The sequence below is a fragment of the Artibeus jamaicensis genome, unplaced genomic scaffold (assembly GCF_021234435.1).
Source record: "Artibeus jamaicensis isolate MK-2021 breed Jamaican fruit bat unplaced genomic scaffold, CSHL_Jam_final contig_196, whole genome shotgun sequence".
In the NCBI taxonomy this organism is placed as follows: Eukaryota; Metazoa; Chordata; class Mammalia; order Chiroptera; family Phyllostomidae; genus Artibeus; species Artibeus jamaicensis.
Window position 1 is genome coordinate 2,166,803 of NW_026521401.1, and position 14,299 is coordinate 2,181,101.

At 45.4% G+C, this 14,299-nt stretch overlaps 1 protein-coding gene and 1 pseudogene across 1 annotated transcript in view; both read right to left on the reverse strand.

Moving 5' to 3' along the window:
- The window catches only part of TMPRSS13 (transmembrane serine protease 13), a 92,423-nt gene that overhangs the window by 34,863 nt on the left and 43,261 nt on the right, over positions 1–14,299 (reverse strand). The gene's annotated exons all lie outside the window — the stretch shown is intronic.
- On the reverse strand, positions 10,815–14,284 carry LOC119050728 (glyceraldehyde-3-phosphate dehydrogenase-like; annotated as a pseudogene).

The window sequence follows — 14,299 nt, forward strand, 5'->3', positions numbered from 1 at the left end:
TAGAATACCCACAAATGCACACAGTCTTTCCTTCTCCCTCTGCCCAGTCCAAGGTACCACATCTCAGGAAAAGAAGTAGAAGTCTATGACTCAGGTAGCTCCTTGGCTCCCAGCACCATCAGCTATGTCACCACTGTGATCTCCAGTTAATCCAAAATCATGTGGCACCTTCTCCTGGCCCACCAGCAAGAGTTCTTTCACCCCTTTCCTTCCCAGACAGGTCTCTCCTGCTTCCTAAGCCACATGGCAAAAGGGAGCACCCCAAAGTCACGTGGTCCCAACCATCCAGCATGGCTGTTATTCCTGAGTTTTAAATCCCAGTGCTAATCTTCCTCTGCAGCCCCATTTGCAACCCCTCCCACAATCAGTTATACCTGCCAGCATTTCCATATTCCCCCACTTCCCCCAGCCCCATCTTTCTTCGCTGCCAGAGTAAGTGTGGGGCAGGCATGGCCCCATAGCATGGAGCCAATCATCTCTAAGCTCTCACGCAGGTGCTGTAACCAGGGGGAGTTGCCTCCCAGTTACATTCTGGGTGGAAGTCACTCCCATTCCCCTGGCTCAAAGCTTGGCCACAGCTATTTAACGTACACATGAAACCAGTTAAAACATATAGATATGTTAAATGGCCATGCCTGAGGTTATTTGCAAAACTGTTGCTATGCAAAACAACTCTAAATGGCCCTGCTCCATGTTTCCCATCCCCCAGTTCAGATCTGCTGTGGGTGAGGACATCTCATATTTTTAATATTTCCTGGACACCCTGAGTTCTGGACCCCATTACAAATCCTTCTTTGGGATCCCCCGGCTACAGCCTGTTGCAAACACAGGCAGGCCCCCAGGCCAACACCCCAGCATTCTGGGCTAGGCAGGAAGGAGTGCTGCCAGTCCGCACTGGAAGCACCAGGGATTACCAGAAAAGCTCAGGAGCTTCCTTTGATGAGACCTAACAAGCTCCCTTGTTTGTTAGGAGACTGGGAAGCCCCTGGGTCAAGGCAGGGAAGTCCTGAACCCATTTCAATATGGACTGGCCTGGACTGAACTAACTCCCATGGAAGTGGTCTGTGTTGGGGTATAGATCATGGCTTTTCTCCTGTTTTCACTTCTCAATCCAGGCTTCACCATACCTGCAGGTACACAGGGCTCCCTCCTGTTCTCCCCTCCCTGAACCCAGAGAAACCCCACATATACAGGTTCCCCTCAGTACACTGGCAGATGCCCAGCACCTCCTCCCACCCAGCTCTCAGCACATGCAATATTAACCTGAGAGATGTTGGTCAGCCTGGAATCAAACTGGTCTCCTAACTAAGCAGCCAGAGCCATGAGACCTCTCTTGATCCAGGTATGGAATACATAAGGGCATCTTACTTCTGCTCCTACTCACCTGTGCCATCCAAGGGGTAATCACATCCCTCTCAACTCCTTAATCTATAAGATGAGGAAGTGGACAGACCACTGCTTCCCCACAGGCTTCCATAGCACATTCCAGGTTCCATGGAAATGCCTGGGAGACCAGTAGGTGCTGGACTCCCAGTCCTTCACTTCAAATAGAGAAGATTCACTTTTCAGTTGTGGAGCAACTGGCTCCACATAAGATTTCATTTCAATGAAAGAGCTTGCTGCTAATAACTTGAACATTGCTGGCCTGGGTGAATGCTAAAGTTATTTATAGTTTATGATGCCTCCTACACACATAAAAGACATTTGGGGTCTTGTTGGACCAGAATCAAAACACCTTCTTATTCATTCATTCATTCATTCATTCATTCATTATTTATTCATTCATCAAATAGTTTAAAGAACATTACGGGCCACCATTGCCAAGCAAATAACATTTGATTACCTAGGAACTTACTGCCTCAGTTTGTCCCCATGTGCCCTCTCTGCCAATGCTGGTATACAGTGGATGGTCCCTGGACAGTACTGGTATAGCTTCCCTATTAGATGAGCCAGCCTCCACCTGGTACTGCCAAGGCCCCCACTTGGCTGATAAGGCCCAGAGTGCAGGGTTCCTGGACTAGATTCCATGCTGTGCCCCGCCCAGCACCCTGCACATCTGGCTGGACACAGTCTACCTTCATTTGATGGGTGAACTCAAGAGTTGGAAAAATTTTGTTTTAGATAATAGTTAATAAAGACAATGAGATACCACTTTACACCAGTCAGGATGGCTATAATAGACAAAGCAACAAACAACAAATGTTGGAGAGGGTGTGGGGAAAAGGGGACCTTAGTTCACTGTTGGTGGGATTGCAGACTGGTACAACCATTATGGAAAACAGTATGGAATTTTCTCAGAAAAATAAAAATTGACCTGCCTTTTGACCCAGCAATTCCACTGCTAGGATTATACCCCAAGAATCCTAAAACATCAATTTCAAAGAACCTATGCACCACAATGTTCATAGCAGCACAATTTACAATAGCCAAGAGTTGGAAGCAACCTAGGTGCCCATCAGTAAATGAATGGATCAAAAAATTGTGGTACATATACACCATGGAATTCTATGCAGCAGAGAGAAAGAAGGAGCTACTACCTTTTGCAACAACATGGATGGAACTGGAAAGCATTATGCTGAGTGAAATAGGCCAGGCATTGAAGGACAAATACCATATGATCTCACCTTTGACAGGAAGCTAAAGAATAAAACAAACAAGCAAACAGAATAAAAACAAAGACGCTGAAATAGAGAACAAGTGGGCAGCGACCAGAGGGGAGAGGGAAGGGAACTTAAGGGGAAAAAGGGGGAGGGATTTTGAGGAACAAGTATGAAAGACACAGAGATGAGGACTGAGGGGGGGGAATGGGAGGGAGGGGGGAGGGAGGGGGGAGACCGGGCGGGGGGGTGGGGTGGGATGGGAGAAATAGATTAAAAAAAAATGTACTTGAAAAGTAACTAAATAAAATTTAATAATAAAAAAATAAACTTAGTAATGAATGCATATAAAAAGGTATTGCTTCAGGAACTGAATATATGACCCACATTGCTTCCAGGAGACCATAAGCAATTTGACCTTTGTGTCCCAGGAGGACTGCAAGCAATCAAGATGGTATCTGAGTCATCATGTTCCAGAGAGAGACATCCCACTGCCCAGAAGACAGGACACAAGAAACAGATAAAGAATGGCTCAGGCCCTGCCTGGTATAGTTCAGTGGATTGAGCTCGGGCCTGTGAAGCAAAGTGTTGCTGGTTCGATTCCCAGTCAGGGCACATTCCTGGGTTGCAGGCCAGGTCCACAATAGGGGACACATGAGAGGCAACCACACATTGATGTTTCTCTCCCACTCTTTCTCCTTCTCTTCCTCTCTCTAGAAAGAAAGAAAGAAAGAAAGAAAGAAAGAAAGAAAGAAAGAAAGAAAGAAAGAAAGAAAGAAAGAAAGAAAGAAAGAAAGAAAGGAAGGAAGAAAGAAAGAAAGAAAGAAAGAAAGAAAGAAAGAAAGAAAGAAAGAAAGAAAGAAAGAAAGAAAGAAAGAAAGAAAGAAAGATTAAAAAAAGAATCACCTAGGACATAGATGCCCAAGACACAGATAAAGAATCACAGGTCAACTGGTTGGCCAATGAAAGGATGCTGAGAAATTGCCAGACTACAGCTTTAATCTGATTAACCTCTTTCCTAAGTCCCAAATCTCTTACCTACACTTTTTTTCCCCGAATTTCAAACCCCTTACCTACACTTTTTCCCTTCTTATAAAAAAAAAAAAAAAGCTGGTTTGAAATGAAATGTAAAACAGTCTTTTAGGGTACATAACCCACCATCTTCTCAGATTGTCAGCCATCTTAATAAAGTACCAATAAAGGTTCAATCTCTGTCTCTGCTTATTGGTTCTGGTAGTGATAGGCAGCATGAATGCTGACTTTTCCAGTTTCACATTGCTGCTGTACCAAGAGGAAGCTGTTTTGCCAAAACAAGGCACTTAAGCTAAGTGGCTATTGTTACATCAGTTGGCCTTCCTGCCCAGCACTCTAGCCTGGAGCCCCAAACACACACTCCCACACATCCGCACTCACGTTTGCCTAGTCAAAGCAACAACACAGGGTTGACCCAGGTAGAAGTCTGCTTAGCACCAATTACATGAAACAGAGGTCTCAGGTGAGAGATGTTCGCCTGCAGGAGTGAAGGGCAGGTGCCAGGGATCCTAAAGGTGCCTGCACTATGAAGTCTGGGGGATGGCTGAGTGACCTGGGCCTACTGATTTGCAATCTTGGGAACCTGCCCAGTCACCTCTATGGAGGGCACCTAATCTGAAACATTCGTGGGACCCCCCCTCCATTCTCTTGTTCACAGCATCTGTGGTCTTGGGCTGACTGAGAACTTGTTTCACTTTAAGAAAACCCGGTGTAAGAAAATTAACTCTGCAAAAGATTGTTGCTTTTATCAGTGACTCCATGTCAGTCTTTCTTTAATAAACATTGCATGTCTTTAAGCATGAAGGATATGACTCATTTCGAAAAAACACAAAATACACACTATTTTTTAAAACCAAATATGCATATCCACTGTGGTGCACCTGTAATCCCATTCTATATAATTTCAGAGACTGTCTTGGGACCACAAAGGGGCTTCCAGGGGAAATTTGTCCAAACCTCTTATTTTGTAGGTAGAAAAACTTAGGCATGGAGGGGAGAGAGTATTTGTGAAAATTTTTAGAGGAGCCAAGACTAGACCATAGATGGTGATGATAACAATAAATCTTAACTCTCTGTGAATCTATCTCTATCTCTACCTTGACCTCTACCTCTGCCTCTATCTCTATCTTTCTCTATCTCTATCTCTAATTATGGCAGATGCTATTCTAAAGGAGCCTTACATGTGAAATTATTCTGACTCCTTCAATTAGATATAATTTTTATTCCATTTTACAGATACCAAAAGTCACAGCTAACCCAGAACTTGGTCAGTGTTCTGTCCACCACATAGTATTCTCTCTTGAATACATAGAAGCCAAGAAACTTCCCTACACCTTTCCTGAGATCGCCCTGAAGACCCAACCTGCTCACACAGGAGCTTCACTGGGCCACCATCTTCCTCACGACTTTATGGAGCTGAAGAACAATAAAGGACTCACTCCATGACTCCCTGACTCACTCCCTTTGGGGAGTGAGTGTGGCCTTAGAGGACCAGTTTCTCCTAGTCAGCTCCTGTTCAATTTCATCCATTTTAAGAAGCCTTCTGCTGATTTTACTGAGGCAGCTCTTTCTGCCCCCATCCCAGGTTCTCTATTTCAGCAGTTCTTCCCTAAACAAGGAGGTAAATTTAAGAACCTTAAATAAGGTTGTTAAATAAGAACCTTCCTTAAATAAGGAAGTAGTAGTTCACTTCTTTCACTACAATGTAAGTTAGGACAGCCTCCCTGAACGAACAGGGAGCCAACCACACAATTTGACACTTAATTCCACCAATAATGGAAAGACTGTTCTTCACCATGTGCCCCACCAGTGTCCTTCCACATTGGTCCCTGACTCTGTACAGAAGTGCTTCCTAGGCTGATATCCCCCTATCACCCTGCCCCAGGAACTGACCCTACAACCCTTCAGGTAGCTCAGCCCTTCTCATTCTCTGTGTTTAGACACCATCACATTTAGACTCCCAGCAAGTTTCCAAGGAACATGACTGTGACTGTAGGCTCAGTGTCCCCATGCCCCAGACAAAACTCCATTCTCTTTGTACATCACCCTTTTTGCCTACTACAGGCTCCAATGAGCCCTAGAGGCCTCAGGTCAAACAACCTTGGTGGGTGGAGACATGAACCAAGGAGACCAGAGCAGGGAACAAAGGAGAAAGCCTGGGGAATAAAAGTCAAAATGGAGCTGATGAATGATGGGGGCTAAAAGTTACAGAAACACATCTGGGGTTCAGAATGGACCACATGACAGAACATAGGTTGAGCTAATCCTTCTCGAATTCAGTATTTCCCATTCTTCCCAGAGTCCCAGATTCTACCACTTCAGTAAAAAGCAAAAGAAGATGAAAAGGAGTAGAAAATAAGACCTAAGAAAAAGTTAGAGCCCAAGAGGAATGTCACCCAAGAAAAGAAAGCTGAGGCACAGTTGAACAAAGTCTTTGGAAGCCTTCATGTATATATGACTGGCTTTTCCACAGAAGACCTTCAGCTGCTCTCTACCATCATCAGGAGCAGAAGATGAGGACTGGAATCTGAATTGTAACAGAAGGAGTTATGGATAAATGCAAGAAAGCACTTTTCAAACATGAATATTATTAAGCCCAAAACTAAGTGACCAAGGGAGACTGAAAAATCCCATTTATCTTAAATGCACATAGTGACATTTTTAAGGATGATTTGAGTCTAATGAGGGCATAACCCAGAAGCCACACTAAAATGCTAAGGTTCCATGATTCTCAAACCAGCAAAGGTGATCTCCAGCAGCATAAGTATCCTGGCTGGGGTGCTTGCAGTATACAGAGCAGAAGCCCAGTATTCAGCCACACACGCCTGGGGTGCTTCCTGACCAGACCCCAAATCCTATCAGCTTCTCTTTCCTTCCTAGAAGAGTACCTCCTAGAAACCATGATAAAATAAGGTCAAGCAATCTTGATCCCAAGTAGCTACAAAGAAGAAAAGGCACATTCCGTTTCCCCCCAAACCTGAGGCACACAGGTAGTAGTGCCCCACCTATTCCCAGCCCTATCCCTGCTTCTTCAGTGCCAGGAGGTTCTGGCCCATGGCCCAGGGAAACTCACCGGGCGGCTGTTCCTTTCCATTGTCTCCCAAAAGTTGAGGCTTCCAGACTCAGCTGATATCACTGGGAAGATTCATGTTGGCCCCTGGCTTCCTGGGCATGTGGGGAAAAAAGGACCGAAAGGCCGAGGGCCAACCCCCACCTGAAGGGTGGTGAAGCAGGTTGGAAGTCTGGGAGGTAATCAACCAGGCAGAACTAGCCAGACCTGTCCTTCACCCCTCCCGGTCTTCCGAGGCCATTCCAGTTACTCAGCGAATACCAAATGAGTGTGAACTTTACTCCTGAAACAGCCCCCACAGAATCTGTCAGTTGTGGGGAACCCCAGGGTTTCAGAATGCCCTTTTCAGAGGGAGATCCTGAGAGATAGGGCTCAGGCCCTCTAAAGACAGTCTAAACACAGTGGACCTGAGCCCCTAAAACAGGTGCTCTTGGGCAACTAATATATGACCCTGTCCACATAAGGAGTGTCCAAGGCCAGGGACCAGAGCCTCAGCCAGGACAGGACAATGTGAACCTTCGTTTCCAAGGACAACATGTCCCCAGTCAGGTCACATGGACTGGCAAATTGTTTTTCCTGAATTTTATTTCTACAAAAATGGTTAATAAAGAAATTTAAATCAAAAGACCTCCAATTATGTACATAGTGAATTCTGTCTACTGAATCAATAAAATGTTATAAAACAACACTTTAAAGCTAGTTAAAATAAAACCTATAAATATTTGAATGGAAACCATTCCAGGAAATATCGGGCTGACTCATGGTCCCACACCTTGCCCCATTCTGACTCTTAGAGGCACAAGAACAAGAACTGCCATGAGAAGGGTGCTCAGCACCTCCAAACCTGGCAGTGCTGCTGCTGAGAACTGCAAGGTGAGCAGTGAAAAAACTGCTTCACTGAGCATTTGGGAGTGTAAAAATCAGAGAATTGCAGATTTTATGGATATTGAAGGGAGCTCAGAGAGCACTAGTGGCTCAATCTCCTTGTTACAAAGATGGAGAAGCAACCTGCACGAATCACACCTGACAAACAGCAGCAGCAACCATAATAATAAGATGCTGGTGTCCCACTGAAAACTTCACATACAGCAATGTCATCCACCCATTCTTCACTCACTCATTCAACAGCTGTCAATGGAGTGCTTCTGATAGGCCTAGCACTGATCTAGGTGCTGGGGACTCAGTGAACAAAACAGGCAAAGACCCCTGCCCTGTGTCACTAGCAGTGAGACACACAAAAACAAATAGACAGGTAGGTAGGTAGGTAGGTAGGTAGGTAGGTAGGTAGGTAGGTAGGTAGATAATACAGTATACTAGAAAGTGAGTGGTGCTATGGAAAAAAGCAAAGCAGAGAAGGGATCAAGAGAGCCAGTGGTAGGTGAGTTACAATTCAAAACAGAGGTCAGACAGGGTCTCAGTGAGGTGACATTTAAGCTTAAACATAGGAAATGACTATAATTCTCCCCACATACAAGCTTCCATTCTGAGCTAAAAATTTCTGTCTGAGAAAACAGAAATTTTTAGCTCAGAATGGAAGCTGTCTGCTCCAGTTTAGGGTATCTTGAGGGAAATCTAATCCAGAGACAGAATTTGTTGAGGGCCTGGGTAAGGACACAAGGGTTTTTCAATCTTGGGTTGTTTTTGGGTTTCAGTTCTCTGGTATCCAAGAGAGCAGAACTCAGCCACAGGTCCCATCCCCTTCCTGCTCCATTGACAGCAGAGGGACCCCTCCTTCTCATCTCTTCCCAAGAAGATGCTGGGATTCTGTCCTGCTCCTCTTCTTCCCTCTTTCCTAGGGAGGCACCCAGCAAAGAGCTGCCAGGGAGCTACCAGGCTGTCACTGAACCATGGTTTCCATAGGTCAGACCTGGGGAGCCCCATTCGGCCTCTGGGAAAGGCCCTGGCCTCCCAGGGTTACCTTAGCTTCATTCCCTGAAGGTTCCCCTGACCTCTAAAAGGAGCTCAGTCTTGGAGTTCTAAGCCAGTCAGTGAAAATGGAAACCCTGACTCCAAGGTAACAGCCAGCGATGTAAACTTGGTCTTCATCTTTACCAGGTATAAAATGGTGACAACACATCAAACCAGAAAATATGTTTGGTGCTGGGTAGGCTCTGCAGAAATCTCGGTTTTATTTCTTGTTCTGTTTCTTGGCTTCCATCAGAAACAAGTTGGCCCAACCCAGGGTCCTTGCTGATTAAGCCATCTGACCCATTGGAAATTCTCATCTGCTACTGGTTCAGGTCAATAAGCAATGTGACTGCTCAGCCCCAGGCCTCATGGTGGCTGCAGTGGGCAAAGGATGGCAAAGAACAGCAAGGTGGGGACCTTGCCCTGGAAAACACAAAGTACAGTTGACCCCTGGACAATGCAGGGGTTAGGGTACCAATGCCCTCCACAGTTAAAAATCTAAATGTAACTCTGTACTCCCCCAAAACTTAATTAGTAATAGCCTACTGTTGACTAGAAGCCTTACCCGTAACATAGACAGTTGATTAACAAAGATTTTATATGTTATTTATATTACATTTTGTATTTATTATTATAATAAAGTAAGCTAGAGAAAACAAAATGTTATTAAGAAAATCATAAGGAAGAGAAAGTACATTTATGGTACTGTACATATTTATTTTTAAACATCTGCATGTAAATGGGCTGGTTCAGTTCAAGCCCATGTTTTTCAACTGTCAACCACAAGTGTGTTGTGGACAGAGGCAACACTTAGACATAAATTCTTTATTGACAGTTTTGCTATTTCCAGAGAAAAATGTACTGGCATGGCACAGGACCTGAATTCTCCCCCTAACAGAGGTTGGCACCTGCCCTTGACTTCTGCACCTGATCATGGACTGGCTCTGCCTTTCCTGTCTCCTTGGAAGGAGAGAAATCCTGTCCAACCTTCCCTGCCTCCCTCTGACCACCCCACTTTCCTTTACCTCCTGGCCCTCCAGCCATTTCTCTGCCCTCCTCCCTCCAGCAACCTGACCCACTACTCCCCACCCAGAGACTAGCGGCAGCCTGAGAGCCAAGTGCTCATGTGCCCTACCTGTTAAATCCCTGAGTGGGGACCCCAGACCAGCCATCAGGCCTTTCAAACCCTGGTCATTTCCCTCCTATCAGTGATCTCCACCTGAGGTGGAAATTATATCAGCCATGTAAACAGCACATGACTCAAGGCAGCCAGTTGAAGAGAATAAGGAGGAACAGGAATCTCATCACTCTTTGAGACTAAACTCCCAGCTCTCTGCTTTTGTGGCTGTACCAGCTGCCACCACTTTGGCATCTCCTTTATGGGACTATATACTAGGACACAGGGCTCTTCACCATTCTAGTCCCACATTGTTATTGATGCTGTTCTTTCACAAGTTCTCCTCCATAAGCCTCATTCCCAAATCACTTCAGTTCCCTCTGTGGGATCCCTTAGTACCTTTCCTGCTTTGTACCCCACTTATAAGAGTCTTCATCACTCAGAGCACAACAGAGGGGCTCCCCTCCAGACCTGAGTGGCCAGGACATAGATCACACAAAAGCCAGAGCAGAGAGACTGAGCCCACCCTCAAGGAAGAGTTACCAGGAGAGACCCCTGGACCAGGACCCAACTCCCCTCTCCCACCCAAAGACCAGCTCCCTCCTTAGATGCCCAGACCAGCAGGGCCATTGCCTCAGATCTACACCATGTCCTCGGTCAAGGGTGCTCCTGGATATTGTAAGTGGAGGCCAGGTAGGATGGAGGTATTACTTTTTAAGTATTTTTTTTATTGATGATGCTATCACAGTTGTCCTATTTTTTCTCTTTCCTTTATCCCCCTCCACCCTGCACTCCTTCTCCCTCCAGCATTACTCCCTGACCTCAGTTCATGTCCACAGGTCATACATGTAAGTTCTTAGGCTTCTCCATTTTCTATTCTATTCTTTTTTGGGGGGGAGCTAGATACAGTGACTTTTATTAATGGTGCATGACAAGGCAGGGCTCTCTAAGCCTCTCCCCTCTTCAGGTAGTCTAGAATAGAAACTGGAAGTCAGGAGATTCTCAGTGTGATGGGGTGATCAATTTGGGGCAAGGACTCCCCAGGAGTTGAGGGCCTCTCTGTCACTGGGGCCAGTGGTCCAGGGAGCTCTTACTCCTTGGAGGGCATGTGGACCATAAGGACTACACCCTGTTGCTGTAGCCAAATTCATTGTCATGTCAGGAAATGAACTTGACAAAGTGGTCACTGAGGGCAATGCCAGCCCCAGCATCAAAAGTGAAGAAGTGGGTGTCACTGTTAAAGTTGCAGGAGACAACCTGGTCCTCAGTATAGCCCAGGGTTCCCTTGAGGGGGCCCTCTGATGCCTGCTTCACTGCCTTTGTGATGTCATCATATTTGGCAGCTTTCTCCATGAGGCAGGTCAGATCCACAACCAACACATTGGGGGTGGGGACACAGAAGACCATGCCAGTGAGCTTCCTATTCAGCTCAGGTATGACCTTGCCCACAGCTTTGGCGGTGCCAGTGGAAGCAGGGATGATGTTCTGGACAGCCCCTTGGCCATCACACCACAGCTTTCTAGAGTGGTCTTCTAGGTGGCAGTGATGGCATGGACTTTGGTCATGAGTCCCTCCACCATGCCAAAGTTGGCATGGATGGCCTTGGCCAGGGGAGCCAAGCAGTTCGTGGTGCAGGAGGCATTGCTTGCAATCTTCATGGAGTTATCATACTTGTCATGGTTCACACCCATCACAAACATGGGAGCATCTGCAGAAGGGGCACATATGATGACCCTCTTGGCTCCACCCTTCAAGTGAGCCCCAGCCTTCTCCATGGTAATGAAGACACCAGTGGACTCCACAACATATGTAGCACCAGCATCACCCATTTGATGTTGGCAGTATCTCACTCCTGGAGGATGGAGATGGACTTTCCATTGATGACAAGCTTCCCATTCTCAGTCTTGACTGTGCCTTTGAATTTGCCATGAGTAGAGTCATACTGAAACATGTAGACCCTGTAGTTGAGGTCAATGAAAGGATCATTGATGGTGACAACATCCACTTTGCCAGAGTAAAAAGCAGCCCTGGTGACTAGGTGCCCAATACTGCCAAATCATTTCACTCTGATCTTCACAATCCTGTCTCAGGTTTGAGGCTGGCACTGTGCAGGAAGATGTGGCTCTCTGTAGAAAGGAGGAGCAGAGAGCCTTCCTATACTATTCTTAACCTCCCCCTGTCTACTTCGTACCTACCAATTATGCTTCTTATTCCCTGTACCTTTCCCCCTTTCTCTCCACTCCCATTCCCTGATGATAATCTTCTACATGATCTCCATTTCTGTGATTCTGTTTCTGTTCTAGTTGTTTGCTTAGTTTGTTTTTGTTTTTAAGTTCAGTTGATAGCTGTGAGTTTGTCATTTTACTGTTCATATTTTTGAGCTTCTTCTTTTTCTTAGATAAGTCCCTTTAACATTTCATATAATAAGGGCTTTGTGATGATGAACTCCTTTAACCTGACCTTACCTGGGAAGCACTTTATCGGCCCTTCCATTCAAAATGGAAGCTTTGCTGGGTAGAGTAATCTTGGATATAGGTCCTTGCTTCTCACGACTTTGAATACTTCTTTCCATCCCCTTCTTGCCTGTAATGTTTCCTTGGAAGAATCAGCTGATAGTGTTCTGGGAACTCCTTTGTAGGTAACTATCTTCTTTTCTCTTGCTGCCTTTAAGATTCTCTCCTTATTTTACATCTTGGGTAATTTAATTATGATGTATCTTGGTATGTTCTTCCTTGGGTCCAACTTCTTTGGGATTCTCTGAGCTTCCCAGACTTGCATGTGTAGTTCCTGTGCCAGACTGGAGAAGTTTTCCTTCATTATTTTTCAAATAAGTTTTTAATTTCTTGCTCTTTCTTTTCTCCTTCTGGCATCCCTATGATTTGAATGTTGGAATGTTTAAAGTTGTCCCAGAGGTTCCCAAGCCTCTCCTCATTTTTTTTTTGAACTCTTGTTTTTTTAATTCTGTTCCAGTTGAATGTTTATTTCTTTCTTCTGGTCAAAATCATTGATTTGAACACCTGTTTCCTTCCATTCACTGTTGGGTCCCACTATATTTTGTTTTATTTCACTTTGCATAAATTTCACTTCTTCCTTTATTTTGCACCCATACTCAATAATTTCTCTGGGCATCCTGATTACCAGTGTTTTGAACTCTACATATGATAAGTTGGCTATCTCCTCTTGTTTAATTCTTTTTCTGGAGTTTTTATGTTCTTTCATTTAGGCACTATTTTTTTTTACTTGGTGCACCTGTTACGTTGTAAGAGGCAGAGCCTTAGGTATTCACCAAGGTAGGGCAACCTACTTTGCTGCATTTTGGCACTGGAGGTATTGTTTTTTTTTAAGCCAAGAGAAAACAGCCCACATGCCTGAATGGAACCTGCAGTCCCCAACTGGCCTCTTAGCCAGTCCTGAGTCTGGGACTCTGCTGGAGGGGCAAGTGTGAGACTTCCTGTTTTCAACAGACATTGAGCCTCTTAGCTGGGTAATGGCGATGAGGAGGAAGGCCCAGGAGGGAAACTAGAAAATAAATATGGATGGGAAACTTGAGGTTGGTCAAAGGACCAGCTGATGACCCCACAGCGGGTCTGTGCCTCAGGGAGTCTAGTACCCAAAACCCAGGGGTCAGTGTTTCCCTGTCATCAAATTCATTTCCCTTTGTGTCTTATTCAGGACTAAGAGGAAATAAAGAGAGACAAAGCCCCGTTTTCTTCCCGTAATTGTAATTGTTCATCAAATATCCTTGATAGCCCTGACCAGTGTGGCTCAGTAGTTAGGGCATTGTCCCATGCACTGAAGGTTCATGAGTTTGACTCCCGATCACATGCCTAGATTATGGGTTGGGTCCCTGACTGGGGTGTGTGCCAGAGGCAACCAATAAATGTTTCTCTTTCTCTCTCCCTCTTTCTCTCTCTCCCTTTCTTTTTCTCTTCCTCTCGCTCTATAATCAGCAGATGCATCCTCAGACAAGGATTAGTTTTTTTTTACCATTCATGATTAGATAAAATAAACTAGGTAAGAACCCTTGGTACCCTCAGCATGTGTTGGTTCCCATCCCAATGAATGGTGGGCAATGGGCAACGATGAAGGATGGCCCTGCCCTCCAGAACCCCCCAGGCCAGAGAAAGACCCCCAGCCAAGACACCCAGCCAAGACCCCTCTAAGACACCCCTACCTGGTAGCTGCCCAGCTGTGCCCAGATGGCTCCAGAAAGTAGAAAATACTTCTGTCTAGGTGCCACTTGTTTCCAAAGAAGGATTTGACACAGTTGTTCACCCTTATGATTCGCACACACTACTTTCCCTGTAGTTTCTAGTTACTCTCCATGGAATACACTGAGAAAGTTAAATCCCACTTCCATGTGACAGCCTTTCTCACACTCAGAGCAACAGTGCGGTGGCCCTCAGCATCTGTGCTTTTCCCACCTGAACATACTCAGTTCTTTCATTTGCTTCTGGTATGAGACAACTTTACATTCCCTTACCTCCATGGATTTCTACAAAACAAGACCCATGGGTACCATGGCCCTACTGAAGTGTGGGCCCAGAGCCCCACAGCCATCTTTACATGAACAAT